Source organism: Myotis daubentonii, chromosome 1 (assembly GCF_963259705.1).
Source record: "Myotis daubentonii chromosome 1, mMyoDau2.1, whole genome shotgun sequence".
NCBI lineage: Eukaryota > Metazoa > Chordata > Mammalia > Chiroptera > Vespertilionidae > Myotis > Myotis daubentonii.
Genome location: NC_081840.1, coordinates 13,251,634 through 13,270,965, shown reverse-complemented (window position 1 = coordinate 13,270,965; position 19,332 = coordinate 13,251,634).

Below are 19,332 nucleotides of genomic sequence, written 5' to 3'. Positions count from 1 at the left end.
ATTTGGTGCCTATTGTGTGCTAGACCCTTAATGTACAGCGCTGAACCAAACAGATTGAGATCCTGTTCTTGTGAATTCAGCATTCTTGTTGGGAATAAGTTTCAAGCAAACAGTTATAAAAATATATGAGTTTAAGAGTTGTAGCCGGTGGGATGAAGCACAGGAGGGCAAGAGAAAGGGAAATGGCAGAGAGAAACATTCTATTCATAAAGACCTCCTTGAGGAATTTGTAATTTAGAATGAGACCTGGATTAGGAAGTTCACCAGGCTGACAGTACCAGTGAGAATTTCCTGTGACATATAACACAGTAGTTAGGAGAATCATGCATTTAGTGAAATGAGGCTTTATATTTTGAAATATTCTAGTCTATGGTTGAAGTTTGATGCAAAATAAAAATCAACATTCACTGAAGACACTATTCTGTGCTAGAGACTTTCTCCACACTATCTCACTTTTCACCCTGTGCCACAATGTTGTGTTATCATCCCCACTTTAAATATAATTAATAAACCCACCCAACACAAAACAAAACGCCTGAGGTTCAGATGGACTAGATTATCTAAGGCAGTGGTTCTCAACCTTCTGGCCCTTTAAATACAGTTCCTCATGTTGTGACCCAAGCATAAAATTATTTTCGTTGCTACTTCATAACTGTAATGTTGCTACTATTATGAATCATCGTGTAAATATCTGATATGCAGGATGGTCTTAGGCGACCCCTTTGAAAGGGTCGTTCGACCGCCAAAGGGGTCATGACCCACAGGTTGAGAACTGCTGATCTAAGGTAATAGTTTTAGGAACTGATTTTTTGGGAAGGCCAACCACTTCTTTCTGTTACCCACATGGTCCAAAATGTATTCTGGTAAGAGTTGGTTCCATGAGAGTTAATATTACACACACACACACACACACACACACACACACACACACACACACACGGAACTGTCAGACAGTGTATGTCAGACACACAGACACTGTTAGACAAAAGGTATCACTAGCCTGAACCCAGATAGACTGTCATTGGGGTGAGTCTCAACAGATATTACCCTTGATTTTTTATGATGTTATTTTCTTTTGAAGACTGCTCTGTAGTCTTTATTAAAGTCTATTAAATACATTCCAAAAGCCTGCGCACAATGAACGTTTGTCTTTGTTTCTCCAGTGGTCACGTTGCCTGTTTCCTGTGGTACTTTTCCAGTAGTTTCTCATATTTTCACTCTGATCTTTTTGAAACTGCTGATGACAACCTTGGCCAAAATAAGAAAGAAAAAAAAAAGGATCATTTTGTAGCACAGGTTACTAAATTATGGCACATCTATTTTCTCTAGGAAATGTAATTAATTATTGAGTAAACATGGCTTCCTATTGATTCAATGTTGATTCCTTTCTAATATGAAAAATGGAATCAGGCCATAATGCTATTTGAGCACAGCAGATGGGGGGCTGTACTGGGGACAAATGAAATAAAGATATTGGCATTTCTGTGGAACGCGGGTGTCTGTCTCCAGATGAAAGAGGCTAATCTTTCTACAATTTCCAAAAACAAACCAATTGTGATAGGAAGCAAAAGTCATATTAGCAACACAGTTCAGATTACACAGAAGAAGGACTTCATTAGTCTTGATCTTCCCGGTGATAGCACAGTTCCCCTTGAACGTTATTAAAGTCTATTTACAGCAAACAACTACATGAAAGCAGCTCTAAATGCTTCAGGTAACCTTTGGTTTTCAAAGCAAGGGAAGGAGAGCGTAATAAGAAAATTTTACCATTATGCAGATTAAACGAACTTCTTCAAAACTTCATCTCCGGCAGCATCCCTCCACCTAGAATCTGTGCCCCTGTGTGTGTTTAAAGAAGCTCTATAACATAGCCACCATGAGGGCAAGGGAGAAAACTCGCTTCGCCAAAGTGAACAGTAATCCAAAGTTAGTGGAGTCATTGTAAGAAAGTTCTCAGGGAATGTTTTAATGAACTTGACACACAACTCTGCCTTCACCTCTTAAAAGAAGTTGTCCCTGAACTTAATCTGGAGGCCAAACCTGACAATGGAAGGGAAAAAGCATCAAATGGCTACATGGAAACATACGTTGAGTATTTACTTATAAATGAAGCAAAAATGCATGGATTCATTTCCCCTGAGTGAATGGATTGGCAGTCGCGTTTTAGCCTTTCTGGAAATAAAAATGTCAGGAAAAGTCTGAAATGTTCATGCTGGAATTTTCTTTCTATTTCTAATAAGACCTATTCAGTACACTTTTTCCAAAGGATTATTTGCTGAAACTTCAGGGTTTATATAAGGTGAAGGGGGGATTTAATAATTAAAGTAATCCTGCCTCAGCTAAAATGTGTTTTATATCCAAGTCCAGACAGTGTAGGTTTATTTACTCATTTTTCACAATCATAAGATTTTCAGGTTAAATATTGAAGAATGGTTATTAAATTCAAAGCATGATTTGAAATGAATGACTATGAACTCTAAGTTGTATATTTTTTAAAAGACAGTATTTGTTTAGAGTGGGAATCAAGCAAGATTTCTTCTCTGAAAGTGTTATTGTTATTTACTATGAGTAACACATAATATGTATATAGAATAATTTCATTGGAACTACAAAGATACAAGATCCAACAAATTTTGTATGAAGCATAATAATGAAATTAATAATTAATAACTTAATATGTGTGAACTCACATTGAATTTACCCTCCTTCAATGTTTATTCATTCACTTTTTCTGAACTTTTATTTATTATTAATTTTGCTATTTTTTAGTAGTGAGTGAAATATGTTTCTATTTGCTTTAGCATCTTGAATGTAGGCGAGATTCCCAACCTTTATTTTTCTTGGGGACTTCTAAGCTCATTAATTCTCCTGCTTTATGTAATTTTCTAATACATTTAATTTGTTTCCTTTTTTACTGTAGCCTCTCCTTCCCCATATCACCCCCCATTTTTAAAGAAATAAAGTGGGTCTGAATTTTCTAGCTTTTATCTCTAAAACCATAATTCCCTCCTTTCCTTTGTTGAGCCTTATTTTATTGGACCTATGAAGAGGGTTTTTTTGCCAACAACTCGTTAAGAAGTGGTCAGGAATAAGTTGCTGGTGGACAATCACTCACCTGGTGTAAATTCTTTAAGTAAGCCCAGGGCACTTGCATTGTTCCTATGAGCGTGTTAACAGATACATGTATTCATTGATCTACAAAGTCATCATTATTTATCACAAAACAGATACTCTGACACATTTGAAGTTAGTAAAGAGATACATTTCTAATTTTTAAAAAAATATAGATTTGATCTATCTGGAAGACAGAAAGTGAAAAATAACCCATTCAGACAAATAGACAAATGACTATGAAACAATCATTCAGACATAATTATCCACAAATGATAATGGTTGTTATTTTTAGAGTAAAGCACACCATTTCATATTTGGAGAGATTTAACCAAGTCCAGTCATAGACTCATAAATGAATTCCCTGAAATGTAGCCACATTAAATCAATTGTGAATAGGTACGGTTTGAAAATTAGTAACATTAGTAATGTATGATGAAGTCCAAAGGTCTGTTCTTTCATGGTGACTAGTAAAGCATTGACTAAGGTAACTATACCTGCCTCACCTCAAAGTCCTCCCCCACCAAGTGTTTCAAAATTAAACAACGAGAGCAGTGACTCCTTGTCCTTGGAGCTATTCAAAGCGCTGAAATTATGGCTTCACAGACTCTAGTACCTTTACTATTAGCTGATAAAAAGGAAGATAGAATCTCAAAGAATGACCACTCTTTACTCTTATAATGCACTTCTTTATACAATCACAGAAGAGGTGAAGGACAACTGAGTCTGTGGTAACAGTTCTATCACCCAGGGGGACAGAAGGACCAGGTTCAGTGTCCCAGAAACTGTGGTCCAGTTCAAGTTTGGTTCCCTGGCTGACAGAGTTGGGCTTCTGGACTGTTATAAACTATGCAAGGGATGTTAATCAATTTCATAGTAATGGGGACCTGGTCTGATGACAATAGAAACATAACTTAGATCTTGGGGCCTCTGATCCCTTATTTGTGAGTTTGAAATAGTAAATATTGGCTTCATTGACATCACTGGATATCTAGAAGTATTAAATAAAATAAAAAACTGAATCTGTTTTTTGAGAATTGAAAGGTATTCATTATTTTAGTATTATTCCTAATAAACTTGCAAGGTATTCCTGGTAGATACTGTCTTTAAATTCCAGGAAGCCCTGCTTTTGCTATCTTAACATGCCTTGATGATCACTCCTCATGCTTGCCTTCGTTTTTGTTGGCTCAAAGGAACACATGACAGAAAAATATATATCTTTTTATTTATGACCACATTATGCATAAGCATCAGCAAATCTTTAAAAGAATGAGATTGAAACAAACAGGGTGGCATTGGTAGAGTGGTATAAATAAGGAATGTGCCTTTTTGGTTTTGGAAAGAAGGGGTAACTTGAAGGCTTCCCTGTCTCAATAAATTATTATGTCCTTGAAAATGCAATAAAAGTAGGAACCCAGACTATTTAGAACTGAAAGCTAGTTAGTGAAGGTGACCATTTCCAAGCTATATTTTGTTCTTCTCATCCTTTACTTTGAGATGGGTCAGGGAGGTATTTCAGCTGCAGTGCTGGCATTTAGCGGTAGTTACAATGAATTGCAGCCATGATTGCAATTGTTTTGTGATGCCTGTGGTGTCATTACCAAGATGCAATCATCAATTGCTATATGAAATTAGTTATGCATGAAATGAACAGGGAGCATAAATACTAGGAGGGAGAGGCTGAGCACAGACTTCATCCTCATTGTCTTCCAGATCCACTGATGCTTGTGCATAATGTGGCCATAAAACTTTAATTTATTTCAGAGTCATAGGACTAGAAGGGATCTTTAAAGGTCATCTAGGATACCCCCCTGTTTCCAGGCCCTTGAGCAAACCAAAAAAGATAATGAATGAACCCTATTCCCAGAGGCAGATTAAAGTTCTTTTGATGATAAGTTAAAGTGAGGCAAGTTGTGATAATAAGAGAAATTTCTACCATGTAATAATGTACATTGTTTATTGGCCAATGAGTACAATGTGTTTTGTATTTATTATGCAAAAAATAATGTAGATACATATTTTTGTTAGAATAAAATTTTGGCATAAAGCTTTAGGGAGTTAATTGTCATATGTCATGTTCTTTTTCAGCAATGGTATGTTGTTAAAATTTTGTGTTAATTGAAATTTCTCAATAGAATAGTTAAGAGCTTAATAGAAGTAGTTTAAAAGCTTTAGAGGAACATCAGTTATGCACACACACACACACACACACATGCACACATCTCACACCACTGCAGTGAATCATTGTAAAATGAGGCAATTCAATACACTTTTCAAAACTAGATTTTCGTATATTGAATTTATTTAAAATAGGATGTAACTGGATTTTTCAGAGATGAAATAATAGTCCTAGTATTCTGTTCAGTGGGGGAAAAAGAGCTTTCTATTTATCCTTCTTGGATACTTCTTATGGAATTCAATTGATATGGTTAATGGTTTGGTGTGAAAGAAGTAATTATGTTTCATATTGTATCACCCAAGTCATGTAAGTTAATATAAAAGTGAATCAAATCTCTTTGAACCCTGATTGTAAGATGGTGTCCACCAGAGCCCAAAACCTTTGAAATTATAGGATGATGTTGCTTCCCTCTTGTAGGAAGACTGCCTGGAGCAAACCTTGGGCTACTGTGACTCCATGACCTGCTCTGTCTCAGCAATAATTTCAGACTTCGGTAAGTCAGTTATTCTCTATTGGACTCAGTTTCTTCCCCATGAAATGGAGCCCACCGTTTTCTCTTTTATTGTTGTGAGAGTCAAATAAAATAACCCACTCAGTATTCTCAGCAAATTGCTGAATACATAATAAATGGACTATAAAAGATAGTTCACTGTCTTCTTTTAAAAGGAAAGGGTACAGAGGATGGTGATGTACAAAAACTTGATGATCTGATCTCTTTACTTGAGGCTAAAGAATATAATAAAATAAAGAGGTGTAGGGACTTAAATGTGATCCAATGCCTCAGCTTAGGAAAATGTTGTACTGACATAAATGTTTGGGGAAAAAAATACACTGCAAGAGAGAATTATTTTTCATGCTTCTATGTACATTATGTTCAATTACTAACCCAGACTCTTTAAGATAATTGTATATTAAGCAATGAATCACACAATGTGTCCAGTGTTTACTCACCCTTTATGATATATTGTTTTTCTACTCCACCACATGTTTAAAGAAAGGGTGAACTATTGTCCAAGGTCTATAGCCTCCTAGTTGTGGAACATTTAACTTTAATATCCAGACTTACATTATTCCACTCACTAGCAATGTTGAGATTCCTAAACAACTCTTCCAACTACACAAACATGTAGCATTTATTAGTTCTTATTAACATGGGAATGCCATAGCATTGACCTTTATCTTTAGGAGTTTAGCAATGTTATTTTGATGACTGAATTGTCAAGTGATTGACATTGATTCCTACTGCACTTTCCTCCCTGCTTTGCTCTCCTGGGAGTTTACAGATGGTGATGATAAAACAAATAATCTTCAGTGTCTGTGGAAGTAATCTGTAGAGAAACCCAAGGAAAAAAACTGTAGGAAGCCTCAAATGCAAAGTAAAGGAAAGGATGAACAGCTGCTGCATACACTAAGGAATAGAAAAGTGCTAATGTGTGATAATACAAAGGTCAACTTCATCCCGATGTATCCTTAGATTGGGGGACCAAGCAACATCTGTAACAGGCATAGTCCTTGAGCCAAACTTTCTTTTCAAATAATAAGACATGCTAAATGTAATGAGAAATAATTGAATGGCTGAAAGCAGGGAAATAACATGATCACTCTACGGTAGTGTAGAGAATAGGCCAAAGAGGGAAAAGGCAGAAGCAGGGGGACCAATTAGGAGGCTATTGCAACAGACACTTGAGAGGCCACCATGGCTTAAATGAGGATTGTTGCAGAGGAGGTGGCAATAAAAGCACCCAGATATAATGTATGTTTTGGAGTTTTGACCAACAGGATTTTCCATGTGTTGAACAAGGGTATGAAAGAAGGGAGTGAGTCAAGGATGGCCTCAAGGTTCTGGGTCTGAGCAGCTGAGTAAATAGAAGTGCAATCCAAATGGAAGTACCAAGTTTGGAGAAGGAAATCAAAAGTTGTGTGCAGGATTGGTGAGTTAGAGAGGACAACTGGATATTCAAATGGAGCTGTCATATGAACCAGTGTTCAAAGGAAAGGTAAGGTTCGAAGATAGATCTTCAGAAGTCAGCAGGACATTGATGGTATTCAAAGGCATGGCATATATGAGATGACCCAGAAAGTCAGTACCAAAGGGCTAAGTTCTGAGGACAGAGTTCTGAGTCAATTCAGCATCTACACATCAATAAATTATGGCATCTAGCAAAAGACTGAAAAGGGGAGAGGTCAGAAGAAAACCAGGATTGGATGACATTCCAGAAGTTGAGCTGAGAAAACATTTTAGAAAGAAGTAGATAATAAACTATGTTAAATACTACTGATAGATTAAGATGAGAGCTAGGGACTGACTATAGAAATTAAAACTTTGGATGGCATTAATTACTTTGCTGCAAGTAAATTTAGGCAAAAATATGGGGATGAAAATGTAATTGAATATTACCGAGAGTGTTTGAGGTGATGAATTAGAGATTATGACAGTTTTGCTATAGGTAGAGAGGGAGGGAAAGCAGCATAGATGGTTTATCCATTATCCTATATAATAAAAGGGTAATATGCAAATTGACCAAACGGCAGAATGACCAGAATGCCCATGGCCCCTCGCCCTGGCCGGCCCTGCCCCTAATGCTAACACTAACCCCACCCCACCCCCTGCAGCCACCCCCCTCCGATCAGGGGTGGGGCCAGGCGGCAAACCACCCTGGACCCTCACCCCAGCTGGCCCCGCCCCCAATTGGTCCCCATCAGGGCAGGCTGGCTGGACCCCACCAGTGCACAAATTCATGCACTGGGCCTCTAGTAACAAAACAAAAAAACACCCCCTCCTGGTGATGGGGAGTTGGGGAGAGATAATCAATCTACTTTAAGTCTCTGTTCAAATTTGACTTTATCCCATTAAGTCTTTTCAGTGAAAATAATTTATTTTTAATCATAAGTAGTTGAAAATATCTTTGTATTTCTACTTGAAACAACATTTTAGGGCTTGGGGTTGCATTAAATATATCTAATCTCCAAAACTGCAGAAAATAAGGCAAATTGATTTTTAATTTGATGCTTATGGTTATTCTGAAATCTCAGAACCAGCACTACAACTAAGATCTAGAAACTCTTTTACTAGTCAAGTAATTTAGTATTGTTTTCAGTGTTCTAATTTCAAATTTGGAGCTACAAGAATAAATGTTGAAGTGCTTTCCTCCATTAATGCAAAGACAAATCTAAAGCTACTCAGTGGAAGTTATGTATTTTCTATCGTCTATCTATCTATCTATCTATCTATCTATCTATCTATCATCTATCTATGTCATCTATCCATTAATCCACTGTTTACCATTTAAGGCAAGTGTCTAAGGTTTTCCTGGTTTTTGTTTTTTTTTCCTCATCATTTTCAGAACATCTTTGGCTTAAGAGAGTTTTTGATAAATACTTCTGATGCCACAATTTCACTATCTTAAATGCAGTATCACAACTTTCACTGTATAGCTTTAAGACATGAAATTGTCTTTGATCTAAAAAGCACTTATCCCCTTAAATGTCACCACTTTGTAATACTTGTTCTGAAAAGTAAATTACTCTTTTATCCTTAAGACTTGTCTAATTTCTCCAAATGTAGCCTAAAGGTTTTATGCCAATGGGCCTGGGGCGCTTACAGTAGGTTTGTAAAGGGATTGTGGTGTTCCTCAGACAGGTGGTTTTATGTGGTGTGCTGCCTCTCAATTACAAATACTCTAGTGGTACCCCTGTCTGATGAATCAACTGCAAGTCTCTTTCATTTAACCCATTATTGATGAGATGTATTTTTCCCAAGGTAGCCTGGCGTGTAACCAAACAATACCACTGGAATTGGCACAGCTCGCAGCATCTTTTAAGGAAAACCTGAGAAACAGTAGTGAGAATCTCAGATTTCGGGGCACACTGTTCTGTTACTCAGAGAGCATATTTAATAGGACCCACCTACCAAACTGGCCTACCATGAGCTCTTATGCTGTAACATTATGTAAACACAATGTTCAGAGAATTACATCTAACAAAAAGAATCAAGCCATTATATTGAAGCAGTCACTTTAATTGGTAAGTGCTTTCCATGAGATCAGACACTACATTGCATAAGGTTTTTGTTTAACTTTTATTGTGTTCCAGGCACTCTTCTAAACACTTTATAAAGATTAATCCATTTAATCCTTATAAACATTTTATGAGGTTGTTAATATTCATATCATCTCTCAGTGATGAGGAAACTGAGGCAGAGCGAGAGAGTGAATATTTTATGGGGTTTTATGGTGTGGGATGAGCACAAATCCTGTCTGGGCTGTTACTAGCTTTGTGATCTTGTTCAGTTTACCTAATTTCCAGGTGCTTTAGTTTCCTCATCTGTAAAATAAAGATATTAATATTTGCAAAATATTGGAATATTAATGAGCATATAGACAACATTTATTAATCAGGATTTTTAAAATCTGATATTGGCTCTAGCTTGACAAAATAATGTAGGATTGATTAATTTTCAGGCATGTGTTTTGATTTTACACAGATGTGGCTAAGAGAAAATTGTGTCAGGGAGTTCCTAGTCAAGATGCGGAGGATGGCATTACATTTTTAGAAAGTGGGGTACACATAGGTAACTAGACTTTCCGAATACCCCTACCAGTGCCATTTTTTAAAAAATATTTTATTGATTTTTACAGAGAGTAAGGGAGAGGGATAGAGAGTTAGAAACATCCATGAGAGAGAAACATCAATCAGCTGCCTCCTGCACACTCCCCACTGGGGATGTGCCCGCAACCAAGGTACATGCCCTTGAGTGGAATCGAACCTGGGACCCTTGAGTCCACAGGCCGACGCTCTATCCACTGAGCCAAACCGGTTAGGGCCTAGTGCCATTTTTCATGTCTTCCTTTTTCTTCAGGACAGGTGGTGAACTTAGTCTATCTAAAGAGCCACATCACAGACGATGCCAGTTTCTGTGAAAGGCCAGATCTTGTGTTCACAGTGTGCATCCTAATTGACATTCATTTCATCTGTGTGTTCTGGGTTTGATGGCCCCATCTCCAAGATGAGTGGATCTCCTTTGAGGTTGCTGGCCAGCCCTCTTATAATTCATGATCCTCCTCAGCTTCCCGTGGCCAATATCATAACACACGCATACATTTTATGTAAAATATTTATATATGTTATGCATAAATATAAAATATATATTCCAAGTGAAATCAAAGTGTTAGCTATTATGCAGAAAACACAATTGTGTAATCCTTAAAATACATCCACTATAGGAATTTGTGAGCTGGCGCAGTTTGGGGGTAAATGCACTTCTTGTCCTAAAACTAACTTGCAGAACTCTCCTGAGAATAAGCTTTAAAGCTTACGCAAGTTAGCTTATAGGTAACCTTAAGAGACATAAATATCTAAGGTACCTGGAAGTATTTTTGTATGTAACCTACAGTGTACTATGTCTCTCTCTGAGTTGATTGCCTCACAGAACATACCTGTAAAAAATTGCTCAACTTTGTATCTTCCTTTACCTTCACATTTCAGAATAACTTTACTGTCAATTGCTTTTCAAAGCACTTCAATTTATGGAATAATTTTCTTCTATGCTTGCCCTACTTCAATTTTACCTTCAGTGACTCTCCGTGTTTTTGCAACAAACAAACATATATTCAGAGGCATCACTTTATTGGCTGCCATAACCCAAATAAGGCAGACATTATCTGAAGAAATTACTGAGGCAGCCTGGTACTGTTATTATTTGACTTGAGCAGGATATAGTGAGAGATTTATTTAAAGTCAATACTTTTTTGCTGAAGTTTATTTTCTTCTCTCAACAAATACAAGATAGATACATTTTGAGCACGTTCATTTTTCTAAAATTTAGTTTAACAAGTATATATGAGCACAAATGATTAAAATACTGTGATAGACATCCGAAGATACCGATTTGAATAAAACATGAAACCAGTCATTCATGAACCTAAACTCTCGTCAGGGAGTTGGCAGTAGTGCAATACAAGGAAGTAGGATGTTCTCGGATCAAAATACAAACATCAGCCTGCATAACGATTAAACAGCTATCTGCCTGGGGAATAACATATGAAAAGGCTACTCTGCTTTCTATGAGAATGCAAGATTGGAAAGGTCAGACAAATTCTGCTTAACATGCAAACTTTTCACATTATAGACCCGCAATAAATGTCCACGAAAGGAAGAGAGGCAGGCAGGGAAGGAGGAACAGCATGAGACAAGGGGAAAGCAGGAAGGGGGGTGGTGGGGGGGGGGGGTCATGAACCAAGAGAGTTGAGCTTCAGGTTGCTGTTTATTTATTATTATTATTATTAATTATTTTGGTCCAGTATTAGAGACTGGATTGACTTTTTCAGCGTTGTTGTTTAATATACTTTTATTGATTTCAGAGAGGAAGGGAGAGGGACAAAGAGCTAGAAACATCAATGATGAGAGAGAATCATTGACTGCCTGCCTCCTGCATGCCCCACACTGGGGATCAAGCCTGCAACCCTGGCACGTGCCCTGACCAGAATTCGAATCGTGACCTCCTGGTTCATAGGTTGACACTCAACCACTGAGCCATGCTGGCTGGGCTGACTTTTTCATCTTAAATAAAAGTTCCTCCAGAGATCAGTAGGTCCCTGTTTATCTGAGGCCAGAATTACATACCCAGCTCTTACCTGTGAAGCACTCTCACCCTCCATTCCCTATGCTTCTTGCCCTGTCCTGAATGTACTTCAGGTGGTCAATCGATTATTCAGATTCCCAGGCCAAATGGGCAATTTCTTTGTCTGTTTTGGTAAATGCCCCTTAGCACTCCCACTGGCCTCTTAGAGCCTTCTGTAAGCATATACATATGTGCTTGGTATAGATTTGATTCAGGGTTTAACCAAGTTCAGGGCTGCTTTTTTATTTCTCCTTTTGTGATTCCTGAGGCATACTGAGAAAGAAAAACTAAAAAGGTTTACAAAAAGTGTGCACCTATGCCCTGACTCAGCCCTGAGCTGGGGGCCTGCAGTGTCTAATGCTCCCAGGTGAGAGGACCTGGCACAGGCTCAGCTCCCAGAATGCAGGCCTGGTCCTGTGCCCTTCAGCGCAGCTGTAGCAGGTATCTTCATTCCTCAGATGCCATGTGGCCTACCTCTAATTAATACTTGCCCTAATCTTCCAGTAATAGCACTAATTGTTCACAAACCGGCAATTTAATCAACACTCTGTTAACAGGCAAAGTTCTTTTTTCCCTCTCCACTTTTTTTGTGCTCTGACACAGTGCGAACTTAGGCGAGAATGTCCCAATTTAACAGCGAGACATTATTTTCTCAGAAGAGGTGCTTTGAATTTTTACGGCTAATGAATAAATTAACGAAAAAAGGTTAATCTGCCTACATGTTTATGAAACATTATGCTAATCGTTCTCCGCAAGGTTTAATGGTAATTGAAAGCAATTGCAAACCATGGTACATTTCCCCAAATTTTCATCTCTTTTGTAAAAGTGTACGGCGTAGCCGGATCTTTACATTTTACAGATGTATATGTAGAGGGGATTTTGTGAGGTTCTGACATCGTCTCTATGGTTTAAGTACCTTAATGGAAACAAGCAGGGCCCCCAGTTTTGATCAGGAATGGCACCGCTTAGGTAATTAATTTCAAAGAAAAGCTCTAAAAGTGAAAAGACTCTGTGGTTAATATTATTATAGTGAACAGCAAAGGAAGTAATTATGATTAGACACTCATTGTAAAGCTTTGACAAAAAGGTTCTTGCCTCAAGTTCAAATTGCATGCAGTTTATGACCTGCTGTTCACTAGGGAGCTACGTTACGTGAATGGTACAGGTGTGGATGGCTGAAAAGATGCGACCACCAAGCATGCACCTGAGTGTCACTTTCTAAGGAAACTTGTGACTAATAAAGGGCCAACTTTCCCCATCTAATCTACCTCTTTCTTGCAGGGAAGGTGGGCTGACTTATTGGCTGGAAAAGGGTATTTTTAGAAAGAAAAATGTGCAAACATGCATGTGTGGGCATGTGCATGGATATATGCATGTGCGTGTGTGTGTTAGGGAGTAAAGAAGGGCATATATTGGCGATTACATACTAAAATGAAAGGAAATTACCATTTTCCTATCTGACTCTGAAATGCTACCTCTGAGAATCTGAAGAATTAGTGGGTGATGGAGAAGTCTCTGTCACAATTTAAAAATCTCTCTATATAAAAAGCCAGCTACCGGAACGCCGGAACCACCAAAACAACTGGAATGACCGGTTGCTATGATGCCCACTGTGGCAGCCAACCAGCCCATTGGGGGCAGGGCCGGCCAGCCAAACTCCCATGGCCCCCCTCACCCAACCATCCCCTCCCCCCAATCACCCCACCCCCACCCTGATCAGGGGTGGGGCCGGCCAGCCAACCTCTCAGTCCACTCCCCCTCATCCCACCAGCCCAGCCCCCATCGGGCCCCATCAGGACTGGACGGCCAGACCCCACCTATGCACGAATTCGTGCACTGGGCATCTAGTGTGTTATATAAAACTGATCCTCAGACCTTTTAGTCTTAGGACACTTTTACATTGCTAAAAATTATTGAAGATGTCAAAGAACTTTTTTAAATGCACATTATATCCAGTTGTATGCTGGTTTCTAACAACAGGCTCTCCAGGAAAATAAAATAAAAGGCATAATATGGAGCATTTGTGGTAAATACACCCATGATGACCAACTTCAAGCTGCCATTGTGAGCTCACTGAGATGTCTTGAAGAGATCCACACAGCAGCTCCACAGGCCACTGCAAACTGGCTTCAGCACATCATTGCTATACATTAGCAGTTAAACTAACAAGTTTAAACATATTTATTTATTCATTCATTTGTTAAAAAAATAACCTGGGTCAGTTACATAATTTGAGAGGTCTAGTACAAAATAAAAAAAAAAAACTGGGGTCTTTGTTCAAAAGTAAGAAATATTAATAAAATCCATCTTTGCATCTCTATTATAGAATAATATTCATGACTTTTATACCGATTGTACTTTAAATGTTCACCACAATTCCTAGCAGGTAGTCAGATACGGGTTTTTACTCAGGATCCCATAATTTTTTTTTTCCTATGTTATAATACTTTTCATAAATGCTAAAAGCAACATAGAAATAATTTGGGTAAGAACTGGTTTGACTGGATAGTTAAGAATTCCCTTACCTTTCAAGACAGAAAAACCCTCAAAAAATCTGTACATAATACAGAACATTTTTTTATATGCAGAACACTGTATTGAGCACATAAAAAATAATTGTTCCTCGAGAACTTAATGCAAATAAAATAGGCTTTCTATGAAAGAAAACAAGGCAAAGCTGTAAGGTATGCTTTGGTAAGAGAGTCCTTGTGCTCTGATTTATTTCTTAAAGGTGTTATTCATATGATTTCTATGGAAGGACAAATCTGAAATTGATTTATTACCAAGTAGTTATAGTTGTTCATGGGTAGCATTCTTCCCCCACCCAAAGTAAAAACATGCCACTCACTGTCTGTGAGCAAATACTGGATTTTAACACTTGCAAACTCACCAATAAATATGAGATATACGGAGGGGATGAGTCCTAGAACTAGAGTTTCAAACACAAACAAATGCAACCACTGGCAGATTGTAGTTCCCTGATTTAGGTTCAGGTCAGGTCGCTGGAGTTTAGGGAAGCGTCTCCAAATCTAGTACTCACAGTAGTTTATCCCAGCTGAAGGGATTCCCCTAATTGTCACAGCATCCCTGCCACTATCTGAGTGGCCTGTTTTTCATCAACATAGTGCTTGTTGCCAACTAAAATTATTTTCTATATTTTATATAATCTATAATATCTTCAGTTATAAGAACTTTCATTATTTTACTAAACATTTGCCCATTAAATTATGTTATTATATTGAAATTTTTAGTACCTATTGAAAAAATAACTTTCAACTTGATATTTTATAACTAAAATCTATCTATCTATATAAGAGGCTAAGTTGATTCATGCATGCATGATACATATAAAGCTTTTGCTGGCACCAATCGCACACGTGTGCTTCAATCTGTCATTATCAATTGTGAATTTAGTTGACACTTCTATTATAGAGAAAGGGTGAATAGCGATATTAAAATATTTCTTCTAATTAATGTCCTTTCAATGTGCACGAATCCGTGCATTGGGACACTAGTAAATATATATCCAGTTTTTTCTAAGCAAAATCATCCTCTTGATGATCACATCACATTATTTTTCTTTTAAAAAAAGTTCCTTTCTTGTTGCTGAGATTTTTTTTTTAAGAATACATACTGTTTTAATGACTATATTTTAAAAATCTTACCAAAAGTTGTCAACAGATTTTGATATACCAAATGGGACTAATAGTCCATCTTTAAATGGCCTTTGGATGGTTCATGGGCTGATAATTCCATGGGCTGAGGTTGTCCTCTCATGCCATCAGGAATGACAGCCAAGTTCACCCAGGCATAAGCAAGGACTACAGCTTCCATTGCCACCTAACATGCCATAATGAAAGAAGTTATTCCAGTTTCACAGATGCTGAGATTGCAGGGAGGGGTAGGAGAGGGAGGGGGCGGCGTGACATGCAGTCTTTTTTTTTTTTTTTTTTTAATTTGTGTGGTTTCTTTTCCCACTGAAATATAAGCTTGTTGAAGGCAGAGCTCTATATTTATTGTCTATCCAGGTCATTTAGGTAGAACATTGCTCAATATTTGAACTAAATAAACATGATTTAAATGAATGGTGAATAAAAGATAAACACAGACATGCTTGCTACAGGATATGGAAATAATGGGATTCTTGAGTGAAAAAGGGCTTTACTAAAGAGAAAGACCTCTGACTCCCTATCCTGGCTTTGACACAGGCCCTGTGACATGGCATCACTCGTCAAAGGGAGAATCTGCCTTGTAGCTCTGATTTTATGAGTTTTTTTACTACTAGAGTGGAAGTAAAGTTTAGTACAGAGTCTAGAAGTAGTTTTCACTAAAGAGGAAGCATGTTCTTCTCATCCCTTTGCTTCTAGTGCTAATTTCAAGCCTGAGATCAGAATTCTTGCTGTGGAGACATTTTTTTTTTCTTTTTGATTCTGAGATTTTACACAAAAGTGGAAAATTATCTGAAAAATAGCTCTCTTTAGATTTCCCCATCTGGAGTTTGCTTTCTTCCTCTCCTCTTGTGTAGTATTGAAACCTGGAGAAAATACGAGCCCTAAGACACAAGCGCAGTGAAAGAAGGACTAAAAATAATTCATCCATTCTCTAAAACTCGAAACAAAAATGTATGTTGTTATTACTCTGATGAGTCCGCGATGTTTCACAACACAGAATTCCTCACATTCTCAGCTGGCAGGTGTCAGCATCCAGTCCCGCTGCTCTTGTTCTCTGCAGAAGGGAGTCAAGTGGGACTAAAGTTTGGAAAGAATACTTGAGTTTTACATTTGAACTATCAACCCTGTGTCCTGAAGCTTACAGCAGCTTAAAGGGAGGCTATATTTCCTCCTCCTCCATAGCTAGGCATGAAGAAGTAGGCGGATGGGCCTTTTTCATGAAACCAGATTATAGGTCGGAAACTGAGGCAACATATGTGAGTAGATTCTATGTCACTTGAAAATTCAGTGATGGATTGAGATGTGAAACCATTTTTGGATTTTGTTATCTTGCCATTTGATATTTAGCCACAGTTCTTAATGCAGTATTTATACACACATCTAAAACTTGCCAATATATCCCCTGTGTAATGACAAGAATTTCACCAATGTAATTGAGAGCAATACTGCATATATTTAACGTTTTATAGCACTCTTATTTTCCTCATAATAACTGCATTAGAAACCGAGAGAAAGGGAATGAAGATAAAGGCACTACAAGTTGTAAGCAAGCAGAGAAAATCATATTGACAAGTCAAAGTAGTTAGAGAAATTCAAAGTTATAACAACAATGTTAACACACTATGCAAAGGAGACTGTGAATTCAACAGAGTATTCTGTCACCTTAGAAGGAAAATACTTTATTTAAATGTTGAAACCCTAAAGCATAGAAAACACTGTCAGTGGTATCAAGAGAACAGATGTCACCATTGCTATTTTCAGTGGTTTGGATAGATGGCAGTATTGTCAGAAGACTTCTGTTGCATTCACTTTGACAGCTAGAATGTCATTTTAAGTCCAAACTGAAGAGGGTCTTCAAATAACTCCATCATTCATGTTTAATTTTGCATTTGGTTTGAAACAACCTCCAAGTCAATACTGTAAAGGTCTGCACTTATAAAAAATATCTTTTATTCTATTGCTTTCCCAAAAGTTGATTACATCACAGGAATATTTTGAAAAGCTTTTGTTGATTTTCCAACATGCCTCTACAGTTCCTAAGTCCTGGTGGTCTCAAAATCCAAACCATTCATGTTTCTGGTTTTATTTTCACCCAACACATTGGACTGTGCATAGTCTCATGATGTCAGAGAATAGACTGGGTCCATGTCTTGTATCAAAATAAACTCCTTGAACTAATAAGAGTTTGATTTAAATAAGAAAAATTACAATTTTCCGTATCTTTTTCTTTCTCTTTAACTTAGAAAACCATGAACTGATTTGAATGTTTAGCTTCCCTTCTGGTTTGAGTTCTTTCATGCCAAGTGGTACCCAAGGGAGCATTTCACCTGGTGCTATAATGGGAAACTTGGCAGGACTTAATATATCACTGCAACATTTTTCTCAATTATATACTTTTTTCCTTGTATTTTTTGGACATATTTCAGATGGTCTTGACCATTAAGTTTCTGTAAATGAATATTTTTCAGAAAGTTACTTAAAAATATCCTTGTACAGCAATTTAATCGTCTCTTATAGACATTATTATCAAGATAGACAAGATTTTCAGTTATTTAGTATATGAAGATGTTCTGTAGAGATGAAACTGTTGACATTACTGGATGTGGACATGGTAGTGAGCCACTGTTCCCAATGCAGTATTTATACACACATCTGAAACAAACAATTAAATTTTCCACTCTGCCCAGTTCTGAACTCAATGGTTGTAGGAGTTTGAACAGCGAAGTGAGAGATTTTTTGAAAAACAAAAGGACAAGACAAACTAAGGAAATAGCCAATGGAGACATGGAGTCCTATAATAGATAAATAATAATGGTTAATGTAGGTTTTATTCTTGGTTATTTTATAAATCGTGTGTTTATGTATATCATTCTGACATTCTTATCTGATATCTTTATGGATTCATTCATGCAACAACTACTTTGAGTATCTGTTATGTGCCAGGCCATATCCAATTTTAAGAAAACAAGTAATAAGTAAACAGGGTAATTAATATAAGTTGTGCCAAATGCTAAGAAAGAAATATGCACAGAAAACAGAAGCAAGGAAAAACAGTTAACTGAGACTTGGTAATGAAGATTTGGTTTCCTGCAAGAAGTGGTAAGTAACTGTGCTGAAGGGAGCTTAGGACAAGTCGGAGTGAGTTAGTTGGAATGAGTTAGCATGGGGGATTTTTAATTACACATAGGATCCTTCATAGTAGAATGAGTAATGAATCCATGGAACAGATGGGTGTGGTCCAAAGTATTTCCTCATGCTCCAAGTGTTGTCAGTTAATTTATTTTAGCCATCTTTATAGATATCAACTAATTCTACAAATTCCAAATTCCTTTGGAAATATGTATAACAGAATACAGTGTGTTATTATTTAAAACTGCCTGTGACATTTTCTGCCTTTTAAGAGAAGGATAGAAAGTAGCACATTTCTTTCACTGAAAAATAATTTTACATTACTTCATACAAAGAGACTGGTAGAAAGGAAAGGGTAAACCTTCTATCTTCCACGATTTCTTCAATACTGTTGAACTATCGGAATAAAATACACACAAACACACACGCACACAAGTTTCATTGGAAGCATATTGGAAAGGTAAAGGAAGACCCAGAAGTCAAAGCAATAGAAAGTGGAGTAAGTAGCCATAATAACAGAAAAAAACGGGGAGAGAAATGACATATATTGTTTTAAATCCTCACCCAAGGTTATTTTTCATTGATTTTAGAGAGAGAAAAGGAGAAAGAGAGAAATATCAATG